Genomic DNA, 20,859 nt, shown 5'->3' with positions numbered 1-20,859 from the left:
TTATCTAAACGACTGATTCCTAGGGCACCCTTGTCTGGCTCACACGTAACCTCAATAGGCTTCGATGGAACGCCCTCCACTAACCCCTTATCAGCACCAATCTCCTTTGACTTAGAAGATAACGCCACTGACACGACCTTTCTGCTCTCCTCCAACACCCCCGATGCTATTATGGGACTCGATTTGCTAAAACATTTCCGAGCTACCATCAGATGTTCCCCAGACGGAGTTCGAGTCATCCTGTACGATAACCCAGATCTGTTCAGACCTTGTCACACACGACGTATGCTCTCTATAACTGATGCTGACCTGTCCCTACTCGACACGTTACCCTCACATCTATGGGCTAAAACCGACTCAGATGTAGGGCGCATGGTGATCGACCCAGTACACATGACCGTCCGACCGGACGCAGTGCTACCAAAGCTTCCACAGTATCGAATATCGCCCGAAGGTGAGAAGGCATTGGTGGAAATCATCCAGTCCCTAGTCAATGCAGGAGTAGTAGAAGAAGTAGTCAGTAATGTTTGCAACAGCCCTATCCTACCCATTGTAAAGAAGCAAGGCGAGGGAGATGAGAAAGCATACCGCTTCATTGTTGACTTACGAGAAGTTAACAAAGTAGTCATACCTCAGTACCCCGTGGTCTCAGACATCACCACCATCCTCACCCTAATTCCGTCCACTGCCACCACCTTTACTGTTATTGATCTCAAGAACGCATTCTTCTCCATCCCCATCCACCCAGACAGCCGCTACCTGTTCGGCTTCACTTTAAAAGCCCGGTCGTACAGATTCTGTAGGGCACCCCAAGGCTACACTGAGAGTCCCAGCATTTATAGCCAAGCCCTCAAGAGACAACTAGATGCAGTCCAATTACCCGATGGAGTGGTGTTAATACAGTACGTCGACGACATTCTTTTGGCGGCCGACACCACCCCACTTGCTGTCACAGCCACCATTCACCTCCTCCACTTCCTCGCGGAGAATGGTCACAAGGTCTCCAGGAAGAAGTTACAGTTCTGCCAACCCCAAGTGACATACCTAGGCCACCTCCTATCCAAGGACGGGAGGAAACTTACCCCTGACCGAATTCAGACCATCCTAGAAACCCCTGTTCCCAAAACTCAGAAGCAAGTGCGGTCTCTAGTAGGCCTCACCTCCTTTTGTCGACAGTGGTTGCCAAACTTCAGTCTTATTGTAAAACCTCTGCTTTCCCTGTTGGCTAAAGATGTCCCCTTCCCCCTCCCCTGGACACCCGAATGCCAATCCTCCTTCAAAGAATTACGAGACGCCCTCTGCTCGGCCCCAGTCCTAGGAACCCCAGACTACACTAAACCTTTCTCCCTCTACACCCACGAAAGGGAGGGATGCGCGTTGTCTGTCCTAACCCAGTCCATAGGTCCTAAACAACGCCCTTGTGCCTACTTCTCTGCCACTCTTGACCCTGTAGCCAGAGCTTTGCCCACCTGCCTTCGAGCAGTAGCCGCCGCTGCTGTCTCTATCCGGCAAAGTGAGGGGATCATGCTCTCGAACCCCCTCACTGTATTGGTACCCCATGCGGTTGACACCCTCCTGAACCAGACCAAGACTCAACACCTGACTAGCGCACGACTGACTGGCTATGAACTGACCCCGCTTGCACCCCACATCACATTGAAACGATGCACCACTCTGAATCCAGCCACTCTACTACCTCTCCCTGACACTGACCCCAATGCGCCCCCTATACATGACTGCGTGACTCTCACCGACGAACAGACCAAGAGTAGGGTTGACCTTCGAGATACTGCCTTCCCGGACCCTGACGGAGAACTATGGGTGGATGGCTCATGCATCAAGCTCCCCGATGGCACCACTTCAGCTGCCTATGCAGTCACCACAGCCCGAACAGTTGTTGAGACAGCCCGCATCACACAGCGATCCGCACAGGCGGCTGAACTGATTGCTCTCACACGAGCATGCATCCTGGCAGCAGGGACAACCGCAAACATTTACACAGACAGCCAATACGCCTTCGGGGTAGTTCACCACTTTGGGCTCCTTTGGAAGGAGAGGGGATTCTTGACTTCCCATGGCACACCCATCCTGCATGGAGATCTAGTCTCTGCCCTGACCGAAGCAGTCCTCCTCCCCACACGGCTGGCTGTGATCAAATGCCAGGCACACAAGAAAGTGACAGACATTATAGGACAGGGAAATGCACTAGCTGACATTACTGCCCGAACCACAGCCGAGAATAGGTCCACGACCCGTATGTACGTAACCAGGTCACAAACTGAGAAATGGAAGGATGCTAGGGAAACGATTAGGGACATCCAATTAGCCAGCTCACCACACGAATTAACTGAATGGGCACGGGTGGGATTGAAGGACGATGACGGTTGCTGGCGAACTAAAGACTCGAACAAAGGGTTGCTACCAGACTCATACTTGATCCCCATGCTGACCATGGCACACTCCCCCGCACACATAGGGTCTGCTCCCATGATCGAACTCATCTCCAAAGTCTGGCACAACGACAAAATCTCAGACTCAGCCAAACGTCTGGTCCAGCAATGCCTGGTCTGACTCCAACACAACCCTGGGAAAGGAACTGCTGTACCCCGGGGAGGGTTTGGGGTTCCCAATCATCCCTTTGAAGTCCTACAAATGGACTACGTCCAGTTAGAAAGGTGCCAAGGTTTGAAGTACGTACTTGTCGTTGTGTGCGCCTTCAGCAAGTGGGTGGAAGCCTACCCAACCCGCGACAACACCGCTATGACTACCGCAAAAGTACTACTGAAAGAATTCTTCCCCCGGTACGGCCTTTGTCGAATTTTGTGGAGCGACAACGGCCCCCACTTTGTAGCCGAGGTTATCCAACTCATCTTAAAGGGGCTGGGTGTAAAACAGAAGTTCCATGCGGTCTTCCATCCCCAATCTGCAGGCTTGGTTGAGCGACATAATGCCACATTGAAGCTTAAGATAGCAAAAATAGTTGCCACCACAGGACTGAAATGGCCAGACGCTCTCCCGCTAGCATTGCTATCAATGCGTTCCACCCCCACCAAGCACCACTTAACCCCCTACGAGGTCGTCTTCGGGCGGCCCATGAACCTGTGGACTGCACCGAAACCAACATCAATCCACGACGTCCCGGACGTCCTCATGTCTGACTATTTGTACAACCTAACTAAAACGTTGTCTGTTATCCATCAGCAGGTGCTGCAAGCCATTCCCGACGTTTCCAGGGGCCCCGGGCACGACATCCAACCGGGTGACTTTGTCTTAGTGCGTAACTTCCAGCGCACCAAGAGTCTGGAGCCCCGGTGGACGGGCCCTCTGCAAGTCCTGATCACCACCCGAACAGCTCTTCGAGTGGAGGGGAAGCGCAATTGGCTGCATGCACACCACTGCAAGACGGTATCATCGACCCTGACGACCACGGACAACACCACCGCCCAAGATGAACTTCTGGACAAAGACCGACCATCCCTGAGCCACTGCCCGGATACAGAGACACTTGAATTAACGAAATATCCCGATCCCACTGTGCCATCCAAAGAAGGGTATAACCTACGACGAAAGGAGGGAACTTCGGCTAAGCAGACCACAAACTAAGTTGAAATCTCAGAGCGGTTGCCTAGCCACCTCAAAGGCCACCAGGAGAGAAACTAAACAAAGTCTGTGGTTCTGCCCGCTACCGAGTCCCTTGAAGGTGATGGAAGCATCCGACATGAAGATGATGGAAGCAACCGGACGCCCAAAGATCCACTACAAAATCCCAAAGACTGACAAAATGCACAGCTCAAAGACTATTGCACTTTTCATTACCCTTCTCTTTTGCCTTCTCCTCATGGTCACCTTCTGGATCATGGAGGAGAGCGCACCCGCCCATAAGACATTGCTGACCACCGTTCCACCTACCACCATGAAAGAACACCATCTGATCTCACTTTCACCCCAACTCCGAGAAAGGCGTAAGGAGTTCTGGAATAACTCTTTTGTGCAGTTGCTCCACCAACACAATCTTGCCTCCAATGCCACTAATTGCTGGATCTGTGGATTGCTACCACATGCCACTGGACACTCTATCCCTTTCATCCCTTCACCTTTTTCGGTCCATGGTTCCTGCCTCGCCTGGCTAATCCTCCTGCAGGAAAGCTACAAGGACAATGCCACTTCCGGCAAAACTGTGTCACACTTCTACCATGGGTTCTGGCTGAACAAAACTGGAAAAACTTCTGCCCCCTTCTGTCCTCTGAGATCAAACACTTCCTTTCACATGGACATCCCTGCCAAAGAACGAGTTGAAATGCAGGTGTTTAACAACCCAGCCAGACCCACCTTCTCTTACCTCCGGAAACGAACGGCCGCCACCCTAACAGTGGCCCTATCCGTCATCAACATCACTGGACTTGTGTGCCTCGAAGGCCTGGGGGCGCAGCTGGTAGGCCACAGCTCCTGCCTCATCACCCGAACATTGGACTCAGTTGATCCACCCTCCTTTGTCGCCTCCCCAAATATGTACTTCGTCTGTGGTACTAAGGCCTACACCTGGCTTCCGAGAGGTTGGGGAGGCACCTGCTACATCGCCTTTGTCCTTCCTCCGACATATGTGGCTCCAGCAAACCATCACCGACAGAAACGTGCCAAAGACATTGTGCAAGCCGACTCCACCGGAGCACAGATCATGGACGCAGTAAAAGGACTTGTTCCACTCTGGGGTCCAATGGCAAACAGCCGTGCCATCCGCCACTTAACTCAGGCAGTCGAAACGGCGATGAACATTACGGCTGGCATCCTCGCAAACAACACCGCCGAGCTTCAGGCCGTCCGCCTGGTGGCTCTTCAGAACCGCCTCGTTCTAGATGTGGTTCTGGCTGATCGTGGAGGAGCATGCCGCATCATTGGGTCCAGCTGTTGTACCTACGTACCGGATAACTCACCCTCAGTCTACAAAGCAATTGAACACCTCCACAGACTTTCTGCAGAGGTTCATCAGGAGCAAGAAGAATGGTCACTGGGAAGTTGGGTTTGGGACACTATTAGAAGTTGGGGATGGAGGCTGTTTTCATTTATCCTAATACCAATTGTGATACTATGTGGATGTTGCTTGGGGATTCAGTGTCTGCCACCTTTATGTTCGCTTTTTATGAACTGCATCTGCCCTAAGACTTTGAACTTTGAAGCGGAGCGAATGAAAGCTTTGTATAAGGTGGAAGTTCGTAGTATTATGGGGATAGATCCGAACTAAACAAGCTGGCAAGATATGTTAAAAGGGAGGACTGTGGAAATTTAGCTTACGAACTGAACATCATCTGCGCCATCTTGTCTCTCCCCAGCGCGACACACAGGAAAGCGCACGGCAGCCATTTTAGGCACACTGGTCTCTCCCTGCTCATTGCCGATCGCCAGCGCGTCCCCCTGGCGCTGCGAGCATTCCCCCGCGCGCCGGCCACCCCCGCTCTCTCATACACGGGCCATAAACCCTCTCCTTCTGCGCGACCCTGCCATGGAACCACATCCCACACCTGACCGACATCCCATACATGGTCATGCATCTCTTTGATAACCCCCTTCCTCTGCGCCCCATTGTCCGAACCGATCCCAGGCCATCACCTAGCCCTGCGGATGCAGTTTATTGCCCCTACTGTAAGGGAAACACCCCACATCAAAGGGATTACAGTAGATCAAGGCCCCCCACCCCCTGAGACCCGACCGGTCACACACACACCCCCGGGAATTGGCGGAATGTCCAGCTGTGTGATAACCATCTCCTACTGTGGGTGGGGTGGGGACTTCCACTGTAGATATGTGTGGGAACGAGCTTGAAGTAGGGATTCTGAGGATGTTCTTTCATGTGTCAAACCGATCTCAAGAATGTGCCATGTATGATAAACCTGCAATAAAGTCATAAACCTGTGTATAAGAGGCCAGGCCTCAGAGATGTGGTTAGAGCACCTCATGACGATACCTTGCTGTCTGACCTGATGTGTTCTCCTCCGGAGAGAATAAAACCTTGTTTCCTGCCTTCCAGTCTCCGGCGCCTGCCTCTTTGTTGGTTTAGCATCGAATGGTATAAGAGGCGATTACCGCCGGGCAATACTTGAAAGGTTATTGACTACGACTGCCGCTACCATTTAACAGATTGATTGACTCCGACAGGTAGGACCATTGCTCAAGGCAATCCAGTGCTTTAAATGGAAACAGCTCAGACTTTTCTCGTTCACCTAACCATGTATGGCATCTGATCACCATGTAAGGTGTCAATCATTTACTTACAGTGAGTCTTCCGATGGCTGGTAATGCAGTTGGACTTGGATCCTCGTTTGGTGCATCCTGGCTTCCCGTCCTGTCTAATCACATATAAGAGTCATACAGGCCATCTCCAACGCGCACTGCAAGCAAGATCTAAGAAGGCAAAGTCTCAGTTTAATGATACAGCACAGAAATACAACCCACGCTGGTATAAGAATAGGCACAACGCCACAATAATTGTTTGTCAAGCAGATTAAAAGAATACTGTTCCTGGGTGACTTGTGTTCAGTAGTAGGTAAATCAATCAATGATTTGTAAAGCGCACTACATACCCGTGAGGGTTTCAAGGCGTGTGGGGGGGAGGGGAATGGGGGGGGGGGGGATGCTGCTGCTGCTATTGGTCGAAGAGCCAGGTCTTGAGTTGTCTCCTGAAGGTCAGCAGGTTTTCGGTTTGTCACAGGTAGAGGGGGAGGGTGTTCCAGGTCCTGGCAGCTTGATGGGAGAAGGATCTGCCTCCGGAAGCAGTACTCCGGATGTGTGGGACCGTGGCCAGGGTGTGGTCAGCGGAGCAGAGTTTCCTGTTGGGTACGTAAAAGGATAGTCGACTGTTGAGATAGGCTGGGCCGCTTTTGTGGAGTGCCTTGTGTGCGTGGATCAGGAGCTTGAAGGAGATTCTTTGGTCGACGGGGAGCCAGTGCAGGTTCCTCAGGTGGGGGGTGATGTGGTCGCGGCGTGGGACGTAGAGGATCAGGCGTGCCGAGGCGTTCTGGATTCTCTGTAGTCTGTTGATGAGCTTGGACGAGGCTCCAGCGTAGAGCGCGTTTCCATGGTCGAGTATGCTGCTGACTAGGGCCTGGGTGACTGTTTTCCTCGTGTTTGTCGGGATCCATCTGTAGATCTTGCGGAGCATGCGGAGGGACTGTTGAAACAGGTGGAGGAGACTGCGTTGACTTGTTTGGTCATGGAGAGTTGCGAGTCGAGGATGACTCCCAGGTTGCCTGTGTGGTCGGTGGGGGCCGGGGGGGGACCCCAGTGACGTGGGCCACCAGGAGTCGTCCCATGCAGAGGGGTTGGACCAGAGGATGAGGATCTCCGTTTTGTCTGTATTCAGTTTGAGGTGGCTGTCCTCCATCCAGTCTGCGACGGCCTTCATTCCCTGGTGGAGGTTGGGTTTGGCAGTGAGGGGGTCCTTGGTGATGGAGAGGATCAGCTGAGTGTCGTCGGCGTAGGAGATTATGTTGAGGTCGTGCTGTCAGGCGATGCGTGCTAATGGCGCCATTTAGACGTTGAACAGCGTCGGGCTGAGGGAAGATCCTTGAGGGACGCCGCAGATGATCTCGAAGGCCTCGGACCGGAATGGGGGGAGGCGGAATCTCTGGGTTCTGCCGTAGAGGAAGGAGGTGGTCCAGTCCAGGGCCTTGTCTCGGATCCCTGCGTCGTGGAGGCGCGTGCGTAGTGCGCGGTGGCAGACGGTGTCGAAGGCGGCAGAGAGGTCCAGGAGGATGAGGGCCGCCATTGCGCCGTTGTCTATTAGGATCCTGATGTCGTCTGTGGCGGCGATGAGGGCGGTCTCGGTGCTGTGGGATCCTGATTGGTACGGGTCCAGGATGTTGTGGTCTTCGAGGTGACGGGAGAGCTGGGTGTTTACTATCTTCTCGATGACCTTAGCTGGGAACGAAAGCAGGGAGATGGGTCTGAAGTTCTTGAGGCCGCTCGGGTCCGCCTTGGGTTTCTTCAGTAGGGCGTTGATCTCTGCGTGCTTCCAGTTCTCAGGGAAGGTGGCTGTCTCAAAGGAGAGGTTGATGATTTTGTGCAGGTGGGGTGCGATGGAATTGCCGGCTTTGCTGAAGATGTGGTGCGGGAGAGGGTCAGACGGGGATCCGGAGTGGATTGTTCCCATGGTCTTGATTGTGTCCTCGATGCTCACGTTGGCCCAGGTTGTCAGCGTGTCGTGGGCGGAGGGGTGCGGTGAGTTCAGTGCGGTGCAGTCGGCATGGGTCGTTCGGGGTCTGAAGCTGTTGTGGATGTCGGTGATTTTCCAGTGAAAGAAGGCGGCGAGGGAGTCGCACAGGGCTTGCGATGGTGGGATGTCGTTGACATTGGAGAGTTCCTTGTTGTTGTGTGCGTTGTTGTCAAGGCGGTCTGTGAAGGAGGTCCTCTTGGCGGTCCTGATGAGGTGGTGGTGGTTGCGGATGGCGTCTTTGTGGGCAGCGCGGCTGTCTGGCGTCTTGTCGCTGTGCCATATGTTTTCCAGTTTCCGGCAGGTGAGTTTTGAGTCGAGGAGTTCCGGGGTGAACCAGCTGACTCTTCTGCTGGGGTTTTTCAGCGGGTACCCAGCGTTCAAGGGTGAGTGCACCTTCATCGGGGTTGGTGGGGTTCGTCGGAGGGTTGAGTGCGAGGCTTGTCTGTAGTTGTTCTTCAGTGACTTTGCCCCAGCAGCGGCGGGGGTTCTGTGGTGTGCGGTGGTGTGTGCGGGGTTTTCGGAAAGTGGATACAGTGGTGGTCTGTCCATGTGAGTTCAGAGGCGTGGTTGAAGGTGACGTGGGGGCTTGAGGAGAAGATGGCATCTAGCGTGTGGCCGGCGATGTGGGTCGGCGTCGTGACGAGCTGTTTCAGTCCGAGGTTGGCGAGGTTGTCGATCAGGGTGGAGGAGTTGCTGTTGTTGTTCTCTAGGTGATAGTTCAGGTCTCCGAGGAGGATGTAGTCGGTGGAGGTCAACGCGTGCGAGCTGATGAGGTCGGCGATGGAGTCGCAGAATTGGGACTGGGGTCCTGGCGGTCTGTAGACGAGGGTGCCTCTTAGGGTGGTCTTGGGGTCCGTGTATTCGGCGGTGCTGAGGGTGTCGTTGATGTTTGTTGAGATCCTGATGGTGTTTTTGTGGACGATGGCGATTCCTCCTCCGGCCCTGTTGGTGCGGTCTCTGCGGGTGATCTTGTACCCGTCGGGTATAGCTATGGCGATGTCTGGCGAGGAGGCTTCGTTCATTCAGGTCTCGGTCAGGAAGGTGACGTTTGGTGATGTGGTGTTGAGTAGGTCCCAGAGTTCGATGGCGTGTTTGTGTGCGGAGCGGGTGTTGATCAGGATGCATCTAAGCTGGTTGGGTTCCGTCGTGGTAGGTGTCTTGGTGCTTTTGCGGCAGGAGAAGCTGCAGTTCCGGCAGGTGAAGGGGCCGTGGGTGCGCCATGGGGCAGCCTTGCAGCAGGTGTGGGTCCTTCCTGGGTTGAGAGCGACGAGGGTTTTGGCGTCATAGCGGAGGCGGTCTTCGTGGCTGGTGCAGGGGCCAGGGGTTCTGCCGCTGGGCATGGTCCAGGCACGGACGGGCGCAGACAGGCTTGCCTTAGGCTCGCCTTTGGCGCGCCAGTGGCGCGGCCGCACAGCAGCTGCCATATATGGGGAGGTAGGAGCAGCTGGGAAGCGGGAGGCGAGGGACGGGTGTAACGAATGGGCGCGGAGGGGGTGGGGCCGCAGGGGAGGCAGCGGCGGGGACGGGGGACAGGAGACCGGCACGGGGCACAGAAGAGCAAAAGGGGTATAAAATCAAAGGGGCACAGAGGTACAAAAGTCAGCACGGGGGTACATAAGTTGGCCAGGGGTACAGAATAAAAGGGGCACAAAAGCAAAGCGGCGGGCAGGGGGCACAGACAGTTACGGGCACAAAGCAACAGGCAGCAAGCGAAAAACGAACCTAAGGCCACCACTGGCCACCAGGGATGAGACGCAGGCCTGCGGGTGGTGGAGGGCCTCGATTCACCGGCGGCAGCAGCAGAGACAGCGGGGGTGCAGGCGGATCTGCAGCGGGGGGGAGGGGAGTGACCTAGCAGGAAGGTCAAGGGTCGCTCTCCTCACCGCGCAGCGGCCGCCATATATGGGGAGGTGGGGAGGGAGGAGCAGCTGGGAGGTGAGGGACGGGTGTAACTAATGGGCGCGGAGGGGGCGGGGCCGCAGGGGAAGCAGCGGCAGGGACGGGGGACAGGAGACCGGCACGGGGCACAGAAGAGCAAAAGGGGTACAAAATTAAAGGGTCACAGAGGCACAAAAGTCAGCACGGGGTACAGAAGTTGACGAGGGGTACAGAATAAAAGGGTCACAAAAGCAAAGCGGTGAGCGGGGGGCAGGGGGCACAGACAGTTACGGGCACAAAGCAACAGGCAGCAAGCGATAAACGAACCTATGGCCACCACTGGCCACCAGGGATGAGGCGCAGGTGGAAACCTGCGGGTGGTGGAGGGCCTCGATTTACAGGCGGCAGCAGCAGAGACAGCGGGGGTGCAGGCGGAGCTGCAGCGGGGGGGGGGGGGAGCGACCTACCAGGAAGGTCAAGGGTCGCTCAGCCAAACACATAATGCACTCTAAGGAGTGGTTGTCTTGGTCTGCTTAAAATGCAGCGAATTTGGAAAAAAGTATGAGACTGCAGCAGTTTGTAAAAGGAAATCTCAGGGCCAGCTATGTGTCATGGTCTTATCTGGTAATCAAAAAGCCCGGGCAAAGGGACTCACAAGGTGCTGGTGCCATATGGAAAGCAAGTGGGCTACAGGCAACAGCTTCCTCTAGCTCTATGAGCAAATGACCTGAACCCATCAAACACCCCGTGAATTTAAAGGAGAGACCGGTCCAGGATTCCGTATAAGGTTCACCCTGGAGGGCCGGTTAATGGTTTCCTGTCATCATAGCCTTGCTTCATGTAGGTTACAGTACAACAAGTCTAGGAAGGCCGAAATAGCAGCTGCAATATTTTCCCAGAGTACTTCTCTTCCCAGGTTAGTTTCCGAGGCCTCTCGCATGGACGTTATGCAAATATAACAGGTGGTTTATAACTTCCCGGCTCAGTGCTGGCTGGGAGCATTCTACAGGGGCACTCGTGAAGATGATGGGAAGTACGAGGTGGTGGAGTTTTTACAGAAAGCACTTGTTTACGACACCTCACAAGCTCAGAGGGAACATGACATACATCTAAAACTGTACAAGAGCGGGTGCATTTTCAAACAACAGAGGTTCTCTGACATGGATTCACCACTGTATGCTAAAGGAGAGGAGGGGGAGATTTTGGACTGCGACTTAATTTTTTTCAACTCACTCGGGTCGTTTAGGCCTGGGCTAAAAATCCGTTTCGCTCGCGGAAATTGCGATGATTTGACATTTTCGCGTTACGCGGAGAGCGCGAAAATGTCAAAATTTCCGCAATCCGCATTTTACTGGAAATTTTTTGCTTGCTCGCGCTGTAAAATAATACATTCTCGCGTGCGTGATCGCCTTACCTGAATCCCCGCATTCGCCGACAAGTTTTACCGATCCGGTCGCGTTCTCCATGAGATGTTGGAATGTTGGTAGCCATTTGCGCTGTCTCGCGACAGTTCGCGCCCGCAGTAACGTCATTCGTCGCGCGATCACGTCTTTCTTCTCGCGATCATGCACCGCGAGACAAATGAAAACAAGATGGCCGCGCCCGCGACCACACAGAAAATACAGCGAACGGGCGGGAAAAAAACTTCTGCATCTTCGCGATATTTCCGCGTGTTTGCGGAGATTTTTAACATTTTTGCGATAATTTGCTTAAGTGAATTTCGCAAATTCCGCCCACCCCATGTCGTATTGCAGGAGAGGATTCGATACAACAGACCGCTAAAAAAAAGCCATGCTAGTTTGGCAACTAAGGGATATCGTAAGATACTAATATTGTGTAAGTTATGAGAAGCGACTTCAAGCAGCACACCTCAAAATATCACAGACCAAAACAAACAAACGAATCTATGAAGCCTATCAGACTGCCACGGTTTACTGTGGGGGGCGGGGCCGGGGATGCATTTAACTCAATACTGCACACTCCGTTTGTAGTAAGTGACAAATGACTTGTGTCGGGTGCAGCTCATCCACGCGATACTATCACCGACTTGTCAGCTAAACAGCTCCTTCTTTTGTACGTTTCAATGACGCTCCGGAGTACATTAGACCTGCCAGTAAGTCCACTAGCAGACCGAATAAAGATAGCCACAGTAATCAAAGTATTTCCTTCTGTTACATGTGGACTCTTTTGGGCAGTGTTTTCTAATGCACACAAAGCATACTTGAGTTAGGCTAACCATTCAGCAGTTTCCGAATAAGGGGAGATTCAATTTTTTTCCCAGATTCCCCACCGCCAAGGCTTTTGTTGCTCGCATGACGGGTCCCCCAAAAAAATCAAAAACAAAGATCGAGGAGACATCTCCCTTACTGCACCGTGGCCATTCCACAGAGTCTCTAGTGAGACTCTGTGGAATGGCCACGCAGTAAGAATTTACTTAAGTTAGAATGGGGGGGGGGGGGAGCCAATTCAGGGCACCACATGCACAGATACCTCATACCAATTAATGTTGCTACCCTATCTGCAGGCACGGATGTTACATTATAATCTGCCTTGAGGCTTTGGTGTTGTAAACACATGGGTACTCGCAAACATTTTATCAAGGGACACAAAGCTTGGTCTGTGATGTGACCGAGGACTGCACTGATGCCAGCAGGGTGGTGATCTGGTGGAGGAGGAGGGCAGTAACGTGGGTACAGGGGAAGCAAAGAATATACATCTAGTGGCTGTGCTGCACAATTTGAAACCAGAAAACTTGGGATTAATCGCAGCTCCCCCACTTTACCAAATTGTGTGATCTTAGGCAATTGATTTTCCCTCCTTTTCTTCATTATCACATATAAGAGGACTTCAAAATACAGGACTTCAGAATGTGTACTGTACAAAACCTTGTCCTGTATTTGATTTAATGGACCATAATGTTGTTCAGTTATAATAGGAACTTAGACCACCGTAAGAGGGCACATAATAACTGACTTGACTTTAGGTTCACTATTGGCACTGCGTTTTGATTTAATGTTTCTAAATTCATATTTGAGAACTATCACTTTAAACAATTACTTCTGAATGCACTGATATCTGATATACTAAGTTTAAATGGTTCTGCAAACTAATGAAATGCACTTTTTGATTTTTGAACAGACCCGATCATGTTTTTGCACTTTTGCTGCAAGATACCTTTAAAAATTAAGATGTTCCAAATGATCAGCTGAGCAAGAAACCTAGTTGCTTCATTAACTTAAATTAACCTTTAAATAAAAGCTTGCCTGTTTAACACATTTTTAATGTTTGTGCTGAGTCAAGTGAACAGCAGTCCAGTGCTGCTTTTGATGCATGTAAAAGTCTGGAGGGCTGCATGCCGTGCCCGGGTCATACTTGAACACATTTTTTCAAGCAATCTGGTTTTAGTTTCATTAAACACAGTCTTTTGAACAGGCCCTGAGTGGGAAGCCGTGCACAAGATGGGGCACACTTATCCGACACTGGGATGGTCATTTTACGGCTCAATATTGAGGAAGTCTTGGAAGGTGCTGGATATATTCAATATGGAAGGAAGGAGCTAGCCTAGGTGGCGAATGGGAGACTTCCATAACACAAAGTGTCATCTGTGGGCCATGGCAGAGCTCCAGGGAGAGTCTACTAAATGTAAGAGGGCCTTTGGAGAACCAGAATTGAAAATGCAATAGGTCTCGCCCTCGTTTAAATTAAAGCAATTGTGTTTGTAATTAGGTGGTTTTCTAGCTTTGCTTTTATTAGTGTTTTTCAAACTGTTACGTACATAACATGCATATGTATGCATATATGTACATGTATGCATGTATTTAGATGGATATGCAGATGTATATATATTTTTTTATATATATACACATATACATATATATATATTAATGCATAAATATACATATATATGTGCATATGTGTGCGCGTAGAGAGAGGTAGAGAGGTGTAGAGCGGTAGAGAGGCAGAGGTAGAGAGAGGTAGAGAATAGAGAGTACAGAGTGAGTAGTAGAGAGTAGTAGAGAGTAGTAGAGAGTGTGTAGCACGGGGTAGTAGAGACTGTAGTAGAGTGTGTAGTAGAGAATGTAGTAGGGAGTTTAGTAGAGAGTAAGTAGGAGAGAGTTAGAAAGTGTGTAGTAGTGTGTGTGTAGTAGCGAGTGTGTAGTAGCGAGTGTGTAGTAGCGAGTGTGTAGTAGCGAGTGTGTAGTAGAGTGTGTGTAGTAGAGTGTGTGTAGTAGAATGTGTGTAGTAGAGTGAGTTGTAGAGAGTGAGTTGTAGAGAGTGAGTTGTAGAGTGAGTTGTAGTAGAGAGTGAGTTGTTGTAGAGAGTGAGTTGTAGTAGAGAGTGAGTTGTAGAGAGTGAGTTGTAGAGAGTGAGTTGTAGAGAATAGTAGAGAGTAGTGAGTGTGTAGTAGAGTGTGTAGTACAGAGAGTTGTAGAGAGAGTTGTAGAGTGAGTTGTAGAAAGTGAGTTGTAGAGAGTGTAGTAGAGAGTAGTGAGTGTGTAGTAGAGTGTGTAGCAGAGAGTGTAGCAGAGAGTGTAGCAGAGAGTGTGTAGTAGAGTGTGTGTAGTAGAGTGTGTGTAGTATAGTGAGTAGTAGAGAATAGTAGAGAGTGGTAGAGTGTGTAGTAGTGAGTGTGTAGTAGTGAGTATGTAGTAGTGAGTGTAGAAGAGAGTGTAGAAGAGAGTGTAGTAGAGTGTGTAGTAGAGTGTGTAGTAGAGTGTGTAGTAGAGTGTGTAGTAGTGTGTAGTAGAGTGAGCAGTAGACAGTGAGTAGTAGAGTAGTAGAGTGAGTAGTAGAGAGTGTGTAGTATAGTGAATGTGTAGCAGAGAGTGTGTAGTAAAGTGTGTCGTAGAGCCTGTTGTAGAGTAGTAGTGTAGTAGAGTGTGTAGTATAGAGTGAGTAGTAGAGAATATTAGAGTAGTGTGTGTAGTAGACTGTAGTATAGAGTGAGTAGTAGAGAATATTAGAGAGTAGTGAGTGTAGTAGTGTGTAGTAGAGTGAGTAGTAGAGAGTGAGTAGTAGTGTGTAGTAGAGAGTAGTGAGTGTGTAGTAGTGACTATGTAGTAGTGTAGTAGAGTAGTAGAGAGTAAGTAGGAGAGAGTTACAAAGTGAGTAGTAGAAAGTGAGTAGTGTGAGTAGTAGAGTGTGTGTAGTAGTGAGTGAGTAGTAGAGTGAGTAGTAGAGAGTGAGTAGTAGAGAGTGAGTAGTGTAGTAGAGTGTGTAGTAGAGTGTGTAGTAGAGAGTGTATAGTAGAGTGAGTAGTAGAGAGTGAGCAGTAGAGAGTAGTAGTGTGTAGTACAGTGTGTAGGAGAGTAGTAGTGTGTAGTAGATAGTGAGTAGTAGAGTAGTAGAGTAGTAGAGAGTGTGTAGTAGAGAATAGTGGAGAGTAATAAGTGTGTAGTAGAGAGTGTGTAGTAGAGTGCGTAGTAGACAGTGAGTAGTTGTGTAGTAGAGTGCGTAGTAGACAGTGAGTAGTGTAGTAGAGTGTGTAGTAGAGTAGTGTGTGTAGTATACAGTGTGTGTAGTATAGTGAGTAGTAGAGAATAGTAGAGAATAGTGAGTGTGTAGTAGAGAGTGTAGTAGAGAGTGTGTAGTAGAGAGTGTGTAGTAGAGAGTGTGTAGTAGAGTGTGTGTAGTAGTGTGTGTGTAGTAGTGTGTGTAGTAGAGTGTGTGTAGTAGAGAGTGTGTAGTAGAGTGTGTAGTAGAGAGTGTGTAGTAGAGAGTGTGTAGTAGAGAGTGTGTAGTAGAGAGTGTAGTAGAGAGTGTGTAGTAGAGTAGTGAGTGAGTAGTAGAGAATAGTAGAGTAGTGAGTGAGTAGTAGAGAATAGTAGAGTAGAGTGTGTAGTTGAGAGTGTAGTAGAGTGTGTAGTAGAGTAGTGAGTGAGTAGTAGAGAATAGTAGAGTGAGTAGTAGAGAGTAGTGAGTGTGTAGTAGTGACTATGTAGTAGTGTAGTAGAGTAGTAGAGAGTAAGTAGGAGAGAGTTACAAAGTGAGTAGTAGAAAGTGAGTAGTGTGAGTAGTAGAGTGTGTGTAGTAGTGAGTGAGTAGTAGAGTGAGTAGTAGAGAGTGAGTAGTAGAGAGTGAGTAGTGTAGTAGAGTGTGTAGTAGAGTGTGTAGTAGAGAGTGTATAGTAGAGTGAGTAGTAGAGAGTGAGCAGTAGAGAGTAGTAGTGTGTAGTACAGTGTGTAGGAGAGTAGTAGTGTGTAGTAGATAGTGAGTAGTAGAGTAGTAGAGTAGTAGAGAGTGTGTAGTAGAGAATAGTGGAGAGTAATAAGTGTGTAGTAGAGAGTGTGTAGTAGAGTGCGTAGTAGACAGTGAGTAGTTGTGTAGTAGAGTGCGTAGTAGACAGTGAGTAGTGTAGTAGAGTGTGTAGTAGAGTAGTGTGTGTAGTATACAGTGTGTGTAGTATAGTGAGTAGTAGAGAATAGTAGAGAATAGTGAGTGTGTAGTAGAGAGTGTAGTAGAGAGTGTGTAGTAGAGAGTGTGTAGTAGAGAGTGTGTAGTAGAGTGTGTGTAGTAGTGTGTGTGTAGTAGTGTGTGTAGTAGAGTGTGTGTAGTAGAGAGTGTGTAGTAGAGTGTGTAGTAGAGAGTGTGTAGTAGAGAGTGTGTAGTAGAGAGTGTGTAGTAGAGAGTGTAGTAGAGAGTGTGTAGTAGAGTAGTGAGTGAGTAGTAGAGAATAGTAGAGTAGTGAGTGAGTAGTAGAGAATAGTAGAGTAGAGTGTGTAGTTGAGAGTGTAGTAGAGTGTGTAGTAGAGTAGTGAGTGAGTAGTAGAGAATAGTAGAGTGAGTAGTAGAGAGTAGTGAGTGTGTAGTAGTGACTATGTAGTAGTGTAGTAGAGTAGTAGAGAGTAAGTAGGAGAGTGTTACAAAGTGAGTAGTAGAGTGTGTAGTAGAGAGTGTAGTAGAGTGGGTAGTAGTGTGAGTAGTAGAGAGTAGTAGAGTGTGTGTAGTAGTGAGTCAGTAGTAGAGTGAGTAGTAGAGAGTGAGTAGTAGAGAGTGAGTAGTAGAGTGAGTAGTATAGAGTGAGTAGTAGAGAGTGAGTAGTGTAGTAGAGTGTGTAGTAGAGTGTGTAGTAGAGAGTAGCAGAGAGTGTATAGTAGAGAGTGTAGTAGAGTGAGTAGTAGAGAGTGAGCAGTAGAGAGTAGTAGTGTGTAGTACAGAGTGTGTAGGAGAGTTATAGTGTGTAGTAGAGAGTAGTAGTGAATAGTGGAGTAATAAGTGTGTAGTAGAGAGTGTGTAGTAGAGTGCGTAGTAGACAGTGAGTAGTAGTGTAGTAGAGTGTGTATTAGAGTTAGTGTAGTAGAGTGTGTAGTAGAGTAGTGTGTGTAGTACAGTGTGTAGTATAGAGTGAGTAGTAGAGAATAGTAGAGAATAGTGAGTGTGTAGTAGAGTGTGTAGTAGAGTGTGTAATAGTAGAGTGTGTAGTAGTAGAGAGTGTAGTAGAGTGTGTGTAGTAGAGAGTGTGTAGTAGAGTGTGTGTAGTAGTGTGTAGTAGAGTGTGTAGTAGAGTGTGTAGTAGAGTAGTGAGTGAGTAGTAGGGAATAGTAGAGTAGAGAGTGTGTAGTAGAGAGTGAGTTGTAGAGAGTGAGATGTAGAGAGGGAGTTGTAGAGAGACTTGTAGAGAGAGTTGTAGAGAGTGAGTTGTAGAGAGTGAGTTGTAGAGAGTGAGCTGTAGAGAGTGAGTTGTAGAGAGTGTAGTAGAGAATAGTAGAGAGTAGTGAGTGTGTAGTAGTGGAGTAGGTAGTGGAGTGCGTAGTGGAGAGCGTAGTGGAGAGTGTAGTGGAGAGTGTGTAGTAGAGTAGTAGAGAGTTTGTAGGAGAGTGTGTATTAGGGAGCAGTAGTTTAGTAGTGTGTATAGTAGAGAGTAGTAGAGTGTGTAGTAGAATAGTGAGTGTGTAGTAGAGAATAGCAGAGTAGTGTGTGTGTAGTAGTGAGTGTGTAGTAGTGAGTGTGTAGTAGTGAGTGTGTAGTAGAGTGTGTAGTAGAGAGTGTGTAGTAGAGTGTGTGTAGTAGAGTGTGTGTAGTAGGGAGTGTGTAGTAGAGAGTGTAGTAGAGAGTGTGTAGTAGAGTAGTGAGTGAGTAGTAGAGAATAGTAGAGAGTGAGTAGTAGAGAATAGTAGAGTAGAGAGTGTGTAGTAGAGTAGTGAGTGAGTAGTAGAGAATAGTAGAGTAGTAGAGTGAGTAGTAGAGTGTAGTGAGTGTGTAGTAGTGACTATGTAGTAGTGTAGTAGAGTAGTAGAGAGTAAGTAGGAGAGTTACAAAGTGAGTAGTAGAGTGTGTAGTAGAGTGTGTAGTAGAGAGTGTGTAGTAGAGAGTGTAGTAGAGTGGGTAGTGGTGTGAGTAGTAGAGAGTAGTAGTGTAGTAGTGTGAGTAGTAGAGTAGTAGAGTGTGTGTAGTAGTGAGTCAGTAGTAGAGTGAGTAGTAGAGAGTGAGTAGTATAGAGTGAGTAGTAGAGTGAGTAGTATAGAGTGAGTAGTAGAGAGTGGGTAGTGTAGTAGAGTGTGTAGGAGAGTGTGTGTTAGAGAGCAGTAGTTTAGTAGTGTGTATAGTAGAGAGTAGTAGAGTGTGTAGTAGAATAGTGAGTGTGTAGTAGAGAATAGCAGAGTAGTGTGTGTGTAGTAGTGAGTGTGTAGTAGTGAGTGTGTAGTAGTGAGTGTGTAGTAGAGTGTGTAGTAGAGTAGTGAGTGAGTAGTAGAGAATAGTAGAGTAGTGAGTGAGTAGTAGAGAATAGTAGAGTAGAGAGTGTGTAGTTGAGAGTGTAGTAGAGTGTGTAGTAGAGTAGTGAGTGAGTAGTAGAGAATAGTAGAGTAGTAGAGTGAGTAGTAGAGAGTAGTGAGTGTGTAGTAGTGACTATGTAGTAGTGTAGTAGAGTAGTAGAGAGTAAGTAGGAGAGAGTTACAAAGTGAGTAGTAGAGTGTGTAGTAGAGTGTGTAGTAGAGTGTGTAGTAGAGTGTGTAGTAGAGAGTGTAGTAGAGTGGGTAGTAGTGTGAGTAGTAGTGTGAGTAGTAGTGTAGTAGTGTGAGTAGTAGAGTAGTAGAGTGTGTGTAGTAGTGAGTCAGTAGTAGAGTGAGTAGTAGAGAGTGAGTAGTAGAGAGTGAGTAGTAGAGTGAGTAGTAGAGAGTGAGCAGTAGAGTAGTAGTGTGTAGTACAGAGTGTGTAGGAGAGTAGTAGTGTGTAGTAGATAGTGAGTAGTAGAGAGTAGTAGAGAGTGTGTAGTAGAGAATAGTGGAGAGTAATAAGTGTGTAGTAGAGAGTGTGTAGTAGAGTGCGTAGTAGACAGTGAGTAGTAGTGTAGTAGAGTGTGTATTAGAGTTAGTGTAGAGTGTGTAGTAGAATAGTGTGTGTAGTACAGTGTGTAGTATAGAGTGAGTAGTAGAGAATAGTGAGTGTGTAGTAGAGTGTGTAGTAGTGTAGTAGAGTGTATGTAGTAGTGTGTAGTAGAGAGTGTAGTAGAGTGTGTAGTAGAGTGTGTAGTAGAGTGTGTAGTAGAGAGTGTGTAGTAGAGAGTGTGTAGTAGAGAGTGTGTAGTAGAGAGTGTGTAGTAGAGAGTGTGTAGTAGGAGTGTGTGTAGTAGTGTGTGTGTAGTAGTGTGTGTAGTAGAGTGTGTGTAGTAGAGAGTGTGTAGTAGAGTGTGTAGTAGAGAGTGTGTAGTAGAGAGTGTGTAGTAGAGAGTGTGTAGTAGAGAGTGTAGTAGAGAGTGTGTAGTAGAGTAGTGAGTGAGTAGTAGAGAATAGTAGAGTAGTGAGTGAGTAGTAGAGAATAGTAGAGTAGAGTGTGTAGTTGAGAGTGTAGTAGAGTGTGTAGTAGAGTAGTGAGTGAGTAGTAGAGAATAGTAGAGTGAGTAGTAGAGAGTAGTGAGTGTGTAGTAGTGACTATGTAGTAGTGTAGTAGAGTAGTAGAGAGTAAGTAGGAGAGTGTTACAAAGTGAGTAGTAGAGTGTGTAGTAGAGAGTGTAGTAGAGTGGGTAGTAGTGTGAGTAGTAGAGAGTAGTAGAGTGTGTGTAGTAGTGAGTCAGTAGTAGAGTGAGTAGTAGAGAGTGAGTAGTAGAGAGTGAGTAGTAGAGTGAGTAGTATAGAGTGAGTAGTAGAGAGTGAGTAGTGTAGCAGAGTGTGTAGTAGAGTGTGTAGTAGAGAGTAGCAGAGAGTGTATAGTAGAGAGTGTAGTAGAGTGAGTAGTAGAGAGTGAGCAGTAGAGAGTAGTAGTGTGTAGTACAGAGTGTGTAGGAGAGTTATAGTGTGTAGTAGAGAGTAGTAGTGAATAGTGGAGTAATAAGTGTGTAGTAGAGAGTGTGTAGTAGAGTGCGTAGTAGACAGTGAGTAGTAGTGTAGTAGAGTGTGTATTAGAGTTAGTGTAGTAGAGTGTGTAGTAGAGTAGTGTGTGTAGTACAGTGTGTAGTATAGAGTGAGTAGTAGAGAATAGTAGAGAATAGTGAGTGTGTAGTAGAGTGTGTAGTAGAGTGTGTAATAGTAGAGTGTGTAGTAGTAGAGAGTGTAGTAGAGTGTGTGTAGTAGAGAGTGTGTAGTAGAGTGTGTGTAGTAGAGTGTGTAGTAGTGTGTAGTAGAGTGTGTAGTAGAGTGTGTAGTAGAGTAGTGAGTGAGTAGTAGGGAATAGTAGAGTAGAGAGTGTGTAGTAGAGAGTGAGTTGTAGAGAGTGAGATGTAGAGAGGGAGTTGTAGAGAGACTTGTAGAGAGAGTTGTAGAGAGTGAGTTGTAGAGAGTGAGTTGTAGAGAGTGTAGTAGAGAGTGTGTAGTAGAGTAGTGAGTGAGTAGTAGAGAATA

The 20,859-nt window shown here is 48.5% G+C and overlaps 1 protein-coding gene across 2 annotated transcripts in view; it reads right to left on the bottom strand.

The window, feature by feature from the left end:
* The window catches only part of LOC146869964 (dual specificity tyrosine-phosphorylation-regulated kinase 3-like), a 331,601-nt gene that overhangs the window by 141,157 nt on the left and 169,585 nt on the right, over positions 1-20,859 (bottom strand). The window contains exon 2 of one of the 2 annotated variants that reach the window (XM_085624117.1): positions 6,268-6,396. The exons of the other annotated variant lie outside the window; for it this stretch is intronic. The gene's annotated coding sequence lies outside the window, so the exon portion shown is untranslated. The remainder of the gene's footprint in view (positions 1-6,267; positions 6,397-20,859) is intronic. 2 annotated transcript variants of the gene reach the window in all.

This window comes from Triturus cristatus, chromosome 1_1 (genome assembly GCF_964204655.1).
Source record: "Triturus cristatus chromosome 1_1, aTriCri1.1, whole genome shotgun sequence".
NCBI classification, from domain to species: domain Eukaryota; kingdom Metazoa; phylum Chordata; class Amphibia; order Caudata; family Salamandridae; genus Triturus; species Triturus cristatus.
Note: the sequence above shows the minus strand (reverse complement) of the source record. Positions and strands in the feature narration are given on the sequence as shown.